The 17751-nt window shown below is 40.6% G+C and overlaps 1 protein-coding gene across 3 annotated transcripts in view; it reads left to right on the forward strand.

Moving 5' to 3' along the window:
• mafa (MAF bZIP transcription factor a) overlaps window positions 1-17751 on the forward strand; it is an 87972-nt gene that overhangs the window by 44851 nt on the left and 25370 nt on the right. The gene's annotated exons all lie outside the window — the stretch shown is intronic.

The following is a 17751-nucleotide window of genomic DNA, read 5'->3' on the forward strand; positions in this document are numbered from 1 at the left end:
TGGAGTAAGCGTGTCCTGCATCATGGGCCTGGCAGCTTTATGTGCCCTGGGGGACCATTAAGATACTGGCGTCCAGGCCCTGAGCTGCTCCCAGAGTTGGGGTTAGAAAAGCATGGGGGACAGGGACAGGATGCCTGTTTGTTCGGACCTTATTCTTATCTGAGACGTGCCTTCCCATTCAACAAAAAGTGAGTAAGCCAACTAACAATAAAAAATGTAACCACTCTATCATATTAAAGACATGTAGTATCTAAGCAGTTCCTGTGCAAAGACCACTAAAAGGGAATTTTGTTTTAAATACAAACAGCTGAGTAAAAGTAGAGGTACCCTTGAAGAACGGATTACTTCCTGCTGTGCACGTACCTGTGGCATGTCACTGACAGATGGATGGGTCAGTGTTTGGTTTAGCAATGAGGTCTTTGTAGAAGGAAACTCTGGAATCACTGTATCAGTGTTTAGACAGATACTGTTTGGCCTGAAAGATACACATGCTTTTGCCAAGTCAAAAGGACACGGATCATTCCCCGTGGCAAATGCAAAGAAAAGGCCGAAGAACCTTTCTAAGAATCGGAATAAAAGATGCAAGTATTGAGGTTTTCTTTAAATGGTTGATTTTGTGTGTACGTGTGTGTGTCATGTCTCTCTCTGTGACCTTGTTTTTCTTTTTTTTTCTTGCAACTGTAGTTGGCCACTTGGCAGGAAATTTGGGAATGCCTCAAAGAGATATTGTACCCCATCAGATTAAGGAGTTAATGAGACCATATGTAGGAGGAGACGGAGACAAGGTGAGGAGCACAGACAGGTTTAGACACAATGGGAACACTTGCAGACTTGCTTCTAATGAGATGGCACTGATGACGATCCGGGACTTCACCATCTGCGTTATTGTTGAGAAATATGAGCATTGTATAAATATGGCAAGCTTGTGCCATAGTGGAGTGTGTGAATGAATCCTATAATCCGACAACAAAATGTTCTTCAGGTTACAAATGGATCGAGACTGAATCGACAGCACCACTGCTTGTTTTAGCCAGTCGTGTACTCAATTCTGCCTCACTTTCTTCAAGACACAATCAAAAAATCAATTCAGAATTCTCAGCAATCAGTTAATCCACTTTTTGAGTATTATATCCTAGTCTACACCAAATGGTATAGTTCAAGTCACCATTTGCCACAGTAAACCAATGTAGGCAGAATTGTGCGAGCTGTGTTAGCCACATAGAAACCGTAACATCACACAAGTGTGACACAGTGTAACCTGTCAACCTGTTCTCACATGGGAATGAAGGTTCTCTGTTGACCAAGAAATAGAATAAAGTGTGTCCAGTAGCTCTCCCCTAATAGACCTACCATACACCAAGGTTGGGAAACCAAAACGTGGTAGGCTATGGTACGGATTCTGGTACCATAATAAGGTTTTGACAATTGACTGAACCATACTGAACCAAATTGTGCTGTTTGGTAAGAACTTGCACATACATCTATACCAAACTTGGCAAAGATGGAAAGTACACCATCAAAATGTAACTAATGAAACAACATTGTCAAGTCCGGAAACTCATGGCTATAGGAATAATAACATGGCGTGTTTTCCTGCTGTCATGACTAAAAGCCAACTGCCAAAGCAACACAGAGGAGAAGACGTGAGTCAATAGAAGCCTCAGTATTCGAGGTGCGCGCTGCTTTCTTCGAGGCGTGAGCAAGCGTTCCCTTTACAACTTCTGACAGTAAAATGTGAATCATCCTGTATTTCATCATCATCACACTCTGCCTCCCTCAAGAACACAGCATGGGGGCCGTGACTGCTACTGCCCTGTTTTCTAGTAAGGTGTGAGCAATTCATCGTTATTTCGCCTTGTTATCGCAAACCACCACCCTGTTTGCATCTGCAAGTGTTTAACATTGCTCAGGAAAATTAAATCAATCAATATAATTCAAGTGAAGTTGCTTGTGTTTTATCTAAGTAATAGGAAGTCTGCATCTGTGTCAAAAGAACAATCAAAAAAAGGCAAGAGCACGTCTTTGTACTTTAATCACTGCAGAGGTCAAGATGAGTTCCATTGAAAACTTGTGGTTAAAGTGGTCACACTGAGGTTCACAGTTATGAGTGAGTGTGTGCGAGAAGGTGTATAGTGTGTATAGTCACACTCATAACCTGTGCAACCTTTAGCGAGGACTGAAGATAACATGGGACATTTAATTTTAAGTTTCTGTCACCACAAACATTGTGGGTACCCTTATCCTCACGAGAGAGTGGAAGTGAAGGAAACTGAAAAAGCAACTCAGAACACAGTTCAAACAGATAATGAAGTGGATTTATTGGAGTATTAAACTACAACACACTGGGCTGTTCTTAGTAAGTTGTGTGAATGTGTGTGTGTGTGTAGTCATAAAATGCTTTATTCATAATTATTTTGTTATCTTAAACCTTGCAATAAATGAGCTTGCATTGAATTGCCCTGAATGTGCTGTTCTTAGACCCATAAAGAAATGTTGATTGATCACTGTCATGATACACTTAAGAGAAAGCCCAAGGTTTTTTTTTGCCCTACAAGAGAAAATAATACTAATCCAAGTGCAGTTAGGTCCACCTCTAGAAAAGCATCTGCATAGACAAAGTAGTAGCAAAATAAAATTTGAAGTTATGACCAAAGTAAATCTGACTCAGAACTTTCCCTCTGCCTCAGTGTTTCACATTACAACAGATGGTCAATAATGCGTGCAGTCTTAGTTTGTGGCGTTGAGCTGTTATAGGTTGCAGAGGAAAATAAAATAAGTTCAAAACCGTTTTTTTTTTTTTATTTTGCTTCAGAATTATTTGACTCAGTGAGAGGATGACATTTGCCCTCCACTTGGGTCGTCTCTTACAATTGTATTTGTTTCCCTTTGTAAAGTGATTGTACGATATGAGCTGTACCTTCCGAGCATTGCAAAAATGATGGTATCTAGTTCTGCTCTATATCTCACCATAAGCCCATCGTTGTTCTCAAGACTCATATATTTGTCAGCGTCACATGTGTGAAATGAAGCTTCCTGTTTAGATTGTGTGATCGCTGCGACCGCTTAAGTGATCTCCTTTGGTATGGTTGCAGGGAGACACAAGTCGAAAGTGTAATGTTAGGCAGCTAGACAAAAAGCTAATCCTAAATAAGGTGGAAAACACCTAGCTAAAAAAAAATAATAATAATAAATTATGCAGGACAGCCATAACTTGCATGTATCCGTCTCCCTCTGAGTGTGCATGAGGCAAAAGTTGATATAAAAAAAAGATAGAGTTTGAGGATGTGAAGGAGAGACAAATAGAAGACCATACTGTCTAAGCTCCATTGTCATCTGAGTTAACAGAAGCACTGCTCAGTCCATTAAGGTGAGGTGTTTGGAGAATAAATCATCTAACCTCCTCCTGTTCAAAGCCTTACCTTGTCAAAGCTAATGTAACCTACCTCTGTCTGCACCCTCCCATGCCACCATAGGCCCCGCTTCTCCCTCCCCAAGTGAGCAAAGCCGTTTGCAGCCTCAGGCAAGGGCTGGGGAACATAAGAGCAATGTCACAGCAGAGCCGGAGACACCAGGGTTGTTTACGTGCAGGCTACACTATTTGAATCACACGCCGGTTCCCTCAATGTGACCCGAATAGCTTCTTCCATTAAAGTATGGTCAGCCATCAAAAGGTGTTGCATTTTTTTCCCTTGTAATTCAACCTAAATATTTTCCATACAAATTGTAAAAAGAAAGCAAAACAAGTACTCTAAATGGCATTTGGGGTGACCAGAGAAAGAATGAATATGGATGACAGCAGCGTTCTTCATGTCTCCTTTGTGTCTGTCGCACAGTGTGGTTTTTACCACAAGACACGTCCTCTAGTCTTCAGGGAACTAGAAGGCCAGCCTCTATAGATGCACGGCCAAGCAACAAAGACTTTGACCGTGACTAAGGGGTTTGAGAAAAACCTACACGTTGATGGCATTACTAACAGAGTTTAAGGAAAGACAACATACATGCTCTGTCCATGCTCAAGACGTTTGATTGTGAGTGTGAATGCAAGGTGGACCTATTTTCCGTTACATTGCATCTTGACCTGTACATTTAGAATAACTGTGAAACCTCTATTCTTTCACTTTGGTTCTCACTTAAGGGCGAGTCCCAATTATTGGTTAGATTTGTAGTAATAGTGCATATAATATATATATATATATATATATATATATATATATATATATATATATATATATATTATATGCACTATTACTACATATATATATATATATATATATATATATATATATATATATATATATACATATATATATATATGTGTATATATATATATATATATATATGTATATGTATATGTATATATATATATATATGTATATGTATATGTATATGTATATGTATATATATATATATATGTATATGTATATGTATATGTGTGTATATATATATATATATATATATATATATATATATATATATATATATATGTATATGTATATGTATATATGTATATATATATATATATATATATATATATATATATATATATATATATATATATATACATATATATATATATAGGCGGCACGGTAGCGACTGGTTAGAGCGTCAGCCTCACAGTTCTGAGGACCCGGGTTCAATCCCTGGCCACCGCCTGTGTGAAGTTTGCATGTTCTCCCCGTGCCTGCGTGGGTTTTCTCCGGGAACTCCGGTTTCCTCCCACATCCCAAAAACATGCATTAATTGGAAATTGCCCGTAGGTGTGACTGTGAGTGCGAATGGTTGTTTGTTTGTATGTGCCCTGCGATTGGCTGGCAACCAGTTCAGGGTCTACCCCGCCTCCTGCCCGATGACAGCTGGGATAGGCTCCAGCACACCCGCGACCCTAGTGAGGAGAAGTGGCTCAGAAAATGGATGGATATATATATATATATATATATATATATATATATATATATATATATATATATATATATATATATATAAAGTGTATAAGTGCAGTCCATTTACCATTTAATAGTAGTGTTTTTCCGTGGCTCCTCCCATGCTTAAGTATGCACACCTATTAGAGCATTATTCAGTGACTGCCAGTGCTGGATAAGAGATAATGTGTCTGCCCTCACTGCAAGCGCAATTAGAAGTGTTCAACACCAGCAGCCTGATACAGAGACTAACACCACCTCTGACTCTAATGGAGTTGAAAGTCAATGCACTTGAATTATTTTAGGTAAAGTCCTGATTTGCTCTGCTTCAGGTTGCAGTGGTCAGTTTCGTTTGTGGAGGCTAGAGTTCGATACTGTAGTCCACTGGAGACAAGCCCGGCCCGAATCATACCTTGATGAAAACTTAAACTGAACCGCTTCTTCGAAGCATGGCTCTTGATGACTTGCTGATTTACTTTTGCTGTCAATCGCACCTCCATCACAAAATCAATCTGCAATCGGTATGCCACCTCTACTTGACAGCTGCTTTCGGTCTCTATTATACTCAAACCTTCCACTATTCAAAATTCCTATTGGGCCAACAGAACCATAGCATTCTTTATGTTCTGGAATATTTATGGAAACTTTATTTTTATCAGCATTTTATTGCTAGTCTTGTACAAATAAGGCCCCAATAGAGCGTCGAGCCCCTGCCCTTGCAGTTATAGCAATGTAAACATGGGAAAGTAATTTGAATTCTAACAAAGTGGAGATTAGTGGGTGACAGTTTGTGGCATGGATGATTATTTCTAAAATAATCCTGCTTTGATATGCATCTGCGGCCCGGCAGGAATTTTCAATTTGTTTTCCCATAGCTGCATGTAAACAAGCTCCAGTGTCTCCTTATCGTGGCGTCACACGGACGTGGAAAATGCACAAGTCCTCAAAACCCTGCACCCCTCCATTTTCCTTCTTTCCTTTCCCGCAAAGCTCATCTCTCCATCCTGTGTCTGCCAGGAGGAGTCCGAGCAGCAGTGCTTGCCTGGGTTTCAACAAGTCACTTTATCAGGAGCATGTAGCAGGTTTTATGTGCGTAGTTGCAAGTCATTTGCAAACATGAAGTCCTCACTCTCCCTCAATGTGTTCTGCTTGAGGAATTTGGGCCATTCCCCTGTCTGAATGGGCAAATATGCGACATGGCAGAATGGACTCCTGTGTGCCAAAGGAGCAATCCCAAACACAGGCCTGAGGCCTGTGATAAATGTTTACACTTCTGACTGTCAACTCGGGAGTTGCGGAAAGAACTGGATGCTTATTTGAATGACTTTCATAAGAAATACACTTCAATTTAAAGTTACAAACTTCATCCAAAATATGGATGAAAATGCAACATTTTAAATGCATTTGGAGTTAACACCGCACGGGATTCAGCTCTCATTAAAAAAGAGTGTAATGTATTTCACAAGGTGCCAAAGGTGGTAATGAAAAAGCCAAGGTAAAAGGGTGGCATTCATTCATGTGGATGGAAAGCGGCGGGCTATTTATCACTCTCTGATTGACTGCTTTTGCCTGAAGCTAATCAGCATGTAGCTCGCCGTGTCTTAATGTTTATGGGGATTATATGAGGATAAACACGGTAATCCCCAATGCTGTGCAGGACTTCCAATTATCACAGCGCTTCACCAAAAATAAGGTCACCATAGATTTAACCTATTAATGCAATATAAGCCAACCGACATCCCTTTGCTCTTAATTTTCACCAAAGTTACACCTGACTTGAGACAAGAACTTGGCTGGGAGTCAAAGCTGATTCATCTCGGCAACAGTAGGTTGTGACTGGTGATGACGAGCTCGGTACGGCTGCGGTCGCCGCCGTGACTGAGGCAGGCTTCATTACAGATAACAGGCAGAGGTGAATGTCTGGTCTATGCTGACAGTCTAGATCGATTCAGGGTGGATCATTTACACAGAGCGATCACTCCCCGGCCCCACCTGAGCACTGGGGTGTGGCCGGAGAGTGACTCATGTCATCACAGGGACCTGACAGCCCTGACTTCTGTGGCGTCCTTGTCACAGCAACTACCTGAAGTAGTCTGAACTTGGATGGCATCAATCTATGAATCAGTTTTGTATGAGCTGTAAAATACAAAATTAACAATGATGAAATAATACATGCATTTATTTTCTACTGCTTATCCTGTTTAGAGTTACAGGTGAGCTGGAGCCTAGACTAAAAAAAAACGATGGTTCAGTTTCCTGAATATATATCAGTTAAAATTCTTCAAATGCAATCTCTAGTTTGCAATGTGTGCCACCCCTTCATCAGCAAAGTAGCTGTTGGAGACTTTTCATATCATGCAAAAACTTTACTTGACTGAAACAACCCTTAAAATATCACACCCGTTGTTTTGAGTTCACAGTCAAGGTTAATGATAGGGGTTTTGTCAGTCTTAATCTAAGTGGTAGATGCTTCAACTGTGGAGCTGACTATCTCAGAAAAGTGACACATTGACTTTGAGTCATCCTGCAAGGAGAAGTTGGACCAATAAATACTGGTCAAGAACTTTGGTGTAAAAGGCAGTTTTTTGTTTGTTTGTTTTTTCAATTGCATGTTGGTAACACAAAAACGTGTTGCTATCCATTATGAAGCGCAATTTCATTAATCCATCTATTTTTTGAGCCGCTTATCCTCACAATGGTCGGGGGAGTGCTGGAGCCTATCCCAGCTATCATCAGGCAGGAGGCGGGGTACACCCTGAACTGGTTGCCTGCCAACCGCAGGGCAAACATAAACAAACAACCATTCACACACACGGGAAATTTAGAGTCATCAATTAACTTACCATGCATGTTTTGGGGATGTGGGAGGAAACCGGAGTGCCCGGAGAAAACCCACGCAGACATGGGGAGAACATGCAAACTTCACACAGACGGGGCCGGGATTTGAACCCCGGTCCTCAGAACTGTGAGGCAGACGCTCTAACCAGTCAACCACCGTGCCGCCATTTCATTAATCCGTCATGATTTATTATTATATATAGCACAGTTCTAAAATGAAAGCATTCTTGAAAGAGCATACATATGCATTTCCCCACAAAACATACAGGTTAATGTCATTGTAAAGTGTAAAGATAAAAATTCGAAAAAAACAGTGAGATTAATGAGAGACTTTTCAATGTGGTATACTGGACACTCTTCAAATCTCTATGAAGTCTCTCAGTGGGGAAAAAAACAGTGGGGGAAAAAATTGAGGCAGGGAGCGATAACGAGCGAAAAAGAAGGTTTATCCTAGCAGCTCTGTGTGTGGCTTGACTCATGTCCACATTGAGCCAGGTGAGGTTTCCATTTCCCCTTAATATTTTAGTTTTCTTCAAAGAGGTCTTGCTGCACATACTGAAGTCTCAGTGTGGGTTTAAGATTTCAACTTCCTGTTATCTTGGACGTGTCTCGTGGTATGCTTCACTGATCTACTTCCTCACTCAGTTTATCCCACGTAATAATGAACCAGGACATATTGTATGAGTATCAAACCCCAAACCTATTTTAAGCTTGCTTGCATAGCTTATTGACAAAAATGCATTTTGTCACTGCAGTCTGTTTTCAACTGACCTCCTTCAAATTTTACATGAATTCTATTTGACAACAACGTGACATAGTATTGAAGGGGTATTGAGGTAAAAAGGTGAATGAGTAAATGATCTTCATTAAACTTGCAGGTCCTGGATTATTATTCTTTCAAACCAAGTACAGGATAAATTATTATAAAATGAAGTTTTCAAAGTAGCTCAACTGAAGATCAGATCATCTTTTAACATCCATTGCTACAACTCTTCACTGGTCGCCAAACAGGATTATTTCTTTGTGTTATAGTGCACATGCAATGGTTGTGCAAGCAGGGGGTAATATTGGTGCATGTTTTTTGTTTAAGAAACCAATCCATTTTCCATACCGCTTATCCTCACTAGGGTCGCGGGGGTGCTGGAGCCTATCCCAGCTGACTCTGGGCGAGAGTCGGGTAAACCCTGAACTGGTCGCCAGCCAAACGCAGGGCACACAAAAACAAACAACCATTCACACTCACATTCACACCTACGGGTAATTTGGAGTTTTCAAATAACCTACCATGCATGTTTTTGGGAGAAAAAACACACAGGCACGAAGAGAACATGCAAACTCCACGTAGGGGAGGCTAGATTTGAACCCGGGTCCTCAGAACTGTGAGGCAGATGTAGTACCCAGTCTCGCGTGCAGCCTTGTTTAAGAAATGATCACCCTAAATGGTGAGCTCTTCACTGAACTACACATTTTGATGCCCGCCGCACACCGAGCGACATGGCCAAACTGACTGAACCGCAGCGCTGCCAACCTATGAATATTCACTTCCAGAACAATTTGTCCAAATCGGTCTGAATTTCCAAATTTTGAAAATTTTGTCAAAAACACTTCTGTGGGACAGTCATAATCAATAAATTATGGGTTGAATAATTGTCATTTTAATGATTTAATTAGACTGATCGGTGTTATCGGTATCAGCCGATAATTAGAATTTTATGCTGATCGGCTGATCGGCTTTCATAAACCGCCGATCCGATCAATGACGTCATCGATCGGCTCCGCACAAGATATCTTCGTCGCGTATGACTCCAAAAGCTAGTTTATTTTTAGCCTTGTCACGTGTCATGTTGCGCAGTACTGTAATCATCTGACAGTCAATAAAGTTTTTTTAATCTTGTGGGTGAAAAAACACATCGTCGGTGTGGGACTCTTTTGCGGTGTCTCAGACAAACAACACGTAAGTTATTTGCAGACTGTGCACACAGTCTGTGTACGTCGTGGGGAACATCATCTAAATGCTTCAACACAACAAATTTGATTGAGCACCTGAAGAAGGTACACGAGGAGCATGCCGCGTTCAAGCAACGCAGCGTGCAGGGGAAAAAGTAATAATAATAAGTCAAACGGACTCGAACTCTGGACAACACCCGTCCATATAGCTGGGACAGTGAGAAAGTTAGAGTAAGCATGCCATTGACAGTATTTATTAAAGTAATTTAATTGCAATAAAGTAATTTAATTACAGTAAGTTAGCACACGTTATTTCTGTCATGTAATGTTGTAAACTTATGTCAGTGGCCAATCTTTGAATGCCCCCTAGAGGTCATTGGTGTTTTAACTTTTGTCTAAAATGCTAGAGAATAATTTGAGATGGGACGGGCTCCAGGACGCCCGCAACCCTTGTGAGGATAAGCTCTACAGAAAATGGATGGATGGATACAGTATACAGTACACAAGTATATACAATAAATGAACAAGTCATGTAAATAGACACATTGCTCCATCAAGTTTTCCATTGCAGCGCACCGGTAGATGCGAGGTCCTCAATCGCTTTCGCTGGTCGCGAAAATAATTAAAGTTGGCGACCAAAGAGTCTACTTCAGTCACATTTGACCGCGTCACTCGGTGTGTGGGGGGGCCTTAGTTAAATGTGCAGGGATCTCGTTTAATGTGCGTCCCGCGTCCGAGACACACACAAGTTAGCAGGGACGAATGAAGTGATTTCAATCTGTGTCTACAGACGTGTGGTTTAAAACCCGCCAAACGTACTGTATGTGTGTGTGTCGGTGAAGAGCTTCGACACAGTGAATCAAAAGTATGAATCCTGTCTTGGTGCTAGCCAATCAGAGGCACAGTAGGGCAGGTTATCGTTCCATACAAAGAACACAGTTTTTTTTTTTTCTGGACTCGAAAGATTTTCATTGTTGTGGTAACACCCGTCACCCCACTCAAGACGTATCAAGCCGCTGGCATAACGGTGTTTGCTCCGTACATGCACACAACTGGGACCATGGGAAACTTAACCGTTTATTACGTTTGCTAGCCTGTAAACCTAACGAGCTAGCGAGCTAAGGGCTGCAGCTAATAATCTCACTTGACCGCGGAGACATTATGAAAACGTCAGCGCTCTGAGATGTGTTTTCCCCACATAAAACACACAGGAAAGTTAACTGTTTATGAACCATAACCACAATGGCATACATCAATATTCAGGCAGTAGTTGACTTCAGCGTCATTTTCAGCGCCATATGATTGACAGGTCTCACATCACAGTTCAACAGCTCGAGGGCGGGGCTTATTTTACATGTTATGTATTCTATTTTTAACCAGGTAAAAGCTTATTGAGAGAGAAAATCTCTTTTTCAAAGGCAGCAGAAATTATACAGTACATAACACGACAACATTCACACAATAAATAAAAATTAAGACTAAAAAAAATCTGATATTAAAATGTATGGCTTCTGATTTAAAAACAGTGACAAAGCCATGGTGTTTATTTATTTATTTTTTTAATTCATTCAAATTTGTCAGGCTTTACGACATTTTTCTTTCATGGGTTAATGCCTCTATACCTACAGTATGTGCCAAACGTTTAATATTTGTTTAAGTGCAGTTTTTGCAAACAGATCCCGAGTCTATTTTATTTTTATCTTTTTTTATTTCTACATTACAATGCCAATGTTCAATGTTCTTTAGAATTGAAAGTTAATTGTTTGTAAAAAGGATGTACTTGAATTATCCATCCATCCATCCATCCATCCATCAATCAATCCATCCATTTTCTGTGCCGCTTATCCTCAGTAGGGTTGCGGGCGTGCTGGAGCCTATCCCAGCTACGTATTTTCGGGATGTGGGAGGAAAACGGCGTACCCGGAGGAAACCCACGCAGGCACAGGGAGAACATGCAAACTCCACACAAGCGGGGCAGGGATTTGAACCCTGGTCCTCATAACTGTGAGGCAGATGTGCTAACCATTCATTCACCGTACCACCTACTTGAATTATTATGCTTTATAATAACATTATATCAGTGGTATTACAAAAATATAATGATACTATCGTTTATCGTGACACTTTTTGGGAAAACATCGACCTAAAAAATTTCCTATCATGGCAGGCTGAAACATAATATATTGAGATAGAGAAAGAACAATGGATAACACAAAGAAAATGATACAAATTGTACAAATAAAAATCTGCAATATAGCCGACCGCGAAACAACAACCTTCATATAACGGAGGATTGCTGTATTTGTACTCCGTGATCACAAGTTGCAGCAACTCATTGTTCCAGGGCTGGGTCTCATTGTTTCCAGACATGTGCATCCTGAGACTCACATAGTCTAGAGTGTAAAATGATCTGTGAATATGCATTGTAAACATGGAGAAGCAAAACTCTGGGGTTGGTTCTTCAGAATGAAGCTAGCTGTGTGACAATAACATGTCACAATGTTTTGAGCACTATACTGTATATGAAGATGAACACAAAATGGAGTATGTATGTGTATTAATAAGTGACCAGTTACCATCAATGGGGCTATGGATTTTTGAGACAAATAAATGTAGCCCTCAAAGGCAGTACTCACAAAACCGTTGAACCCTCAGTTCACTGGGGAAAAGAAACCCAAACCGATTGTCGTAGGAACGAGCCCTCAAAACGCTTCAGTAGGCACAGCGACTGGATCCCGTAGCGTCGAAGCGGCAGCCCGGTGGCGTTGAGCAGGCAGGACCCGTGGCGTTCAGCAGGCAGGACCCGTGGCTTTGAAATAGTAAATCCGTTCGCGTTGCCAACAGTCAAAAGTCCGTTCACGTTGAAAACAGTCCATAAAATCCGTTCGCGTCGAAAAACCATGTGCAGACCCCCCCGAAAAAAAAAACTCTTCCTTTCCCGCCGCATCTCCCGCTCTTTATTCCCCCCCACGACCCACGTCCTTCCCCCAATCCCATTGGACCACCACCCCTTCAATCAATCATTAAAACAAAAAAAACCCTGAAATGTTCACAGACCCCTCGGAACGCAGGACACCCCAGTATCCATCCACACAAAGAACCAAACAAACTTTTAACTAGTTTTCACAACAGCAATTCAAACAAATACAGTTCAACACATTTTAGTCAGTACACTACATAAATATGGTATTACTTGAACTTCATAGCCAGGAAAGGGCATAGAGTACCTAAACACACGATGCATATTACAAAACTGTAAAGTTACTCTTTCTGATCTATGGGAGAAACTTTTTGAAGTGGTCCAGCATGCCTCATTCAGCAGCCCAACTTACAGAAGCTGAGTGGATGGCCGGTCCATTAAGTATTTAGGTGCGCACAGAGATGAGAAAAGTGGTGGCCTGCATTTAGATGAAAAAGTAAGCATGAAAAGCAAGTGGGATGGCTCCCGTTGGGACAACACTGGTTTTCATTAACATTGATACATTTCAGAGATTTTTAAAGGCATGGATATGATTTAGATTTCAACATGTCTTATTTTTGTGTCCAAGTACAAATATTTAAACGTCCTTAACCAGATGTGTGGTGCATTGGCTCTGTGAAAGCCTTTTTTTTTTTATCTGCCGGTCTCAAAAATGACAAAATGCGACAAAGTTCATATAGGTCTGAGTCAATACCAAAGTCTCCTTGCATTTCCCTTAAGGGAGTGCTTGTCAATCCAGTTTTTATTTCTTGGGCATAGCATAGCGCTAATGAGGAGCACTGCTTATTTAAACTTGGAGAGGTGCTGTCAAATCTCTGGTCCAAAATTCTGAGTGCTTTCCCTGGGACACTTTACCTTTGGGATGACAGATGGAAGAGTTTGAATATTATGCTCATTTAGGTCAATATTGGCACCGAAAAAAGGGTTGTGGGCTAAGTAGCTACATGAGTAAGGCTTGCTAAAGCAGTTAAATCTCAGTCTTGTATCGTAACACCATATGTCGCAAAAATTAGACATATATCCTGGCTAGAACATTTCTCTGGCAACAAATCATTGCAGTATTCTGTAGACATATCCAATTGTTGAAGCAAGTTTTAAAATATACTGTATGAGGCAAGATCTCTGACATCAGCACACTATACAGTTTGTTTGCATCTTAATACATCTTTAAAGCTAATTTGGATTCTCATGAGACTTCGATGTTGTAGACCCTTTAAATACAGTTTATGTCCCTTCAAATATTAAATGACTTAAATGCATGCCTTGGTTTCATTTATAAGTTGCCTTTGTAAAGAAATAGTTCCCCATGTTTTGAAGTACACATCTCATATTGTGTTTGTTTGAACTTGTACTTACTCTTAGCACAACAGGAAGCCATTTAGCACGCAGTCCCCACCATTGTTCCAGTCTGTTTCTTTCAAAAAGCATTTATAGCGACTCCTAAACGCTCTGCCAGGGGAGAAGCAAAGATTTGCTGATCATTTGCTTCAGCTAAAATTGCACCCAGGAGGTTTGCACACTTAACACATAGCGCATGGAATATTTACAAACCGAGAGAGGCAAACAAGGGTGTTGAAGGACGTTGCTATGAGTGATGACAGGGTCATATAGTCTACCCAGGACAGGTAACTTCTGGAACACTACAGCTTCCTTTTTCGTTACAGTATCTCAGAAATTTCACTGGACCTTTTCCTGTCACTCATTTACGTATTACCTCTCATCTTTTCTGATTCTAAAAACAACCGTCTTTGCTCACTAAGTGCTTGTGATTGACTCTACTATGTTTGCATTAGCAACACGAAAATTCCCCAAATATGACAGTGAGTCTGGTTGGAATGGCCACTTCAACCTGAGTATAACGCACCAAGAATTCTGAAAATCTGATGATGGGTCCGGAGAGGGGTCCGTTTTCTGTGTGGAGAAAAAATGGCCTTCTTGTGTAACATTTTTGTGCCATATCAACTATAGAAAACTGGTCAAAAACCACCTTTAAATTACAGTAAAACAGTAAAACATTATTTCTCAACATATCTCCTTGACCCTTTCATTTCATCTGCTTCTCAAGGAACCCCGTCCCTTCTGTAATTGGCTGACAAGGGTGAGTTAAAAATATACAACATTTGTAGAGGCCCAAATTCCAAGAGGTTCTCCAAGTCGACACAACAAATTTACCTATCCATCCATTTTCTGAGCCGCTTCTCCTCACAGGGGTCGCGGGCATGCTGCCTATCCCAGCTATTGTCAGGCAGGAGGCGGGGTACACCCTGCACTGGTTATTCGCCAATCGCAGGGCACGTACAATTCGCACTCACAGTCACACCCACGGGGCAATTTAGAGTCGTCAATTAACCTACCATGCATGTTTTTGGGATGTGGGAGGAAACCGGAGAAAACCCACGCAGGCACGGGGAGAACATGCAAACTCCACACAGACAGGGCCGGGGATTGAATCCCAGTCCTCAGAACTGTGAGGCGGACGCTCTTACCAGTCTCCCACCGTGCCGCCAAATTTACCTAGACATTTGAAATGGTGTTTGTTGCCATAAAAGTTTGACTTTAGTGCAAATGGAACATTATTCGTGAGAAGAGCCGTGTGAGCAGTAGAATACATGTACTTTCGTGGTCAATTGTCTTTTCAGCATTTTATATGTGAAGGAGGATTTTAGAGGTGTTTTTTTTTTGTCACGATCATTACCATTGTCCTTATTGGCATATCACCGCTGATACCTTTGTGAAAGGCTAAAATGCGATAAACACATCCATATGGATTAGGAGGTGAAGGAGCAGAGTCGGCTTCAAAGCACATCTGTCCGGGGGGCATTAAACACATGGCTTAGCTTTAGAAGAGTCATAGGTGGCGAGTGTTGGTACTTTTCTATATGCAACAGTGTACTTCCACACGGTTGTGCATTTTTGGATTAAGTCCATGGCATGCAAAAGAATACATACAGTAGAGTATAAACTGAATTTCTCTTTGTGAGATTCATATTCATACAATAAATAAAATTTACAAAATGACGGCTGTTTATTATTTCTGAAAATGTTTGGGAAACATTGGCCAAGTAAATCTTTTTGCAGCACATTTTTATACCATAAAATAAATAGGAAACCAATATGTCCACCTGTTTATGAAATTTGCTGCATCCAAAGCTTCTGCAGTACTGTACATATGCGAAATGCAGAAGTGTGATTCTTTTTTTCTTTTATGTGTTAAGTTTGTAACTTACATCAAAATGCAAACCTTGAAGACTGTGCTGCATAGGCAAAGGTCACATATTTTAATTTGCATGCACAGAGTAAGACTAATTAACCTACAAATCTGAAGACAATGACCGTGATGTTCAAAGTCAAATTTACTGTAGCTGGCCTTGCCAACTATGAGTGTTACAGGGCTTCTGAATTATTATGGTATGCATTCAGAAAGTATCACACAATTTGTCAGGGGCAGTAATATTTTGCAGTATTAACCTTTTTGATGACAAATACAACAAACCCATGGTCATATGGATTTTACTACCCTTTGACCTATCTTCTCCAGTCTTGTTCATTGCTTAAATTTACAAAGTCTGTTCCTTGACCCTTGCTGTTATAAGCTGCTTTTGGGTCGTCAATGGACATAAGTTAATTTCCATGGCACAATGTCAGCATCACCAATGACTCAGTTGACAACTATGTGGGTGGGTGGCAGTTGTAAGAGGATTACAGCGACCAGATGTCTGAGTGTTTAGTTTTGGCTTTAGCTCAGACAGGTTCAGGTCCGACTCGCCTTTAAATACTGTACATTTATCCTGTGAAAAAAGTGCACTGGATTCACAGTGCTTCCTGAAGAAAAACAATGTGGAATATCATATAGGGTCAACCTCCATAAACTTCAAGAATAGACTATCTTGAAACACAAGTGCTCATTAAAGTATTAAGTAATGGATTGTACTGTAAGTACGCAGCAGTGTCAGTTCCATTTTACTTTTTGTAGTCCATTATACTCAAGTGTTTATTGAAAAATACACATGCATTTGTTATAATGTTTCAAAATGCTGATGCTGTGGAAGATCATTTTTTCCCATTTGTCTTACATACATTATTTATTATTTGAATAGTTTAATATGTAGCTGTCAGATCATGCCGGCAAGTGTTTTTCATTATTTTTCCAATAACAGCTGAGGTACCACAAAAAGACAGTGCAGATGTGGTTGGTCCCACTGAAAACTCCCAAACCTCAAGACAACAGCTTTTTAACATCATTCAAAAGGCGACTTGGTCCTCTCCATGTGATGTGGCTTGGGGCAGCTGGATATTAGCAAGGATTTGAGGCAGAAACTCATGTACCTGGGGCAGGAGTCAACCAGCTGTTGTACACCGTTGCCACTCAGTCACCATCTCTTTTCACTGCCCCGTCTGTGCCCCTAAGCACATGTGGGACTCCATTACCTCTGCGTATATGGTGGGAATGTCAGGACCTCCCCCGTGTGGAGGGCGGAACTTCAGCCGTCACATCAGATTGATGAATAAAGGTCTGAGTGCGACCTGGCTGACTTTCACTCTTGTCATAAAGACATGGGGGACACATATGGCATTGAGTCAAGTCTACCTGAGTTCATGGTGTAACAGAAGGAGGTTGAGATGACCGATTTACAAATATATTCACATGATATATCTTAAAATGAACAGCATGGTTTTAAACTGTAAAGATGATCTCAGAATGAATCAACAGATATCCCGAAACTATTAATGGAAACAGTACAGTACCAAATGGAGGGCATATTGTTTGCTGAAAATGTTGGCCAATTTGTACGATCTTTGGGGCACTGGACCCCAGTATTTTGTATTAGATTGTATATTTATTTGGCTTGGATTCACAATACCTACTTCGGGTTTTATAATAGATATTGCATGAATGTCATGTTTAAGCAGAACACGATAAAAGCAGTTAACTCTGAATAGTTGATGGATCTGTAATGAATGAACCCGAGAAAATGTATCCAATATGAACAATTTAAAAATTCAACTGACTTTGTGTATTTTCGTGCATTTTACATTGATGCAGCTGCAATCCATATTATCATACAA

Source organism: Phyllopteryx taeniolatus, chromosome 2 (assembly GCF_024500385.1).
Source record: "Phyllopteryx taeniolatus isolate TA_2022b chromosome 2, UOR_Ptae_1.2, whole genome shotgun sequence".
NCBI classification, from domain to species: Eukaryota; Metazoa; Chordata; class Actinopteri; order Syngnathiformes; family Syngnathidae; genus Phyllopteryx; species Phyllopteryx taeniolatus.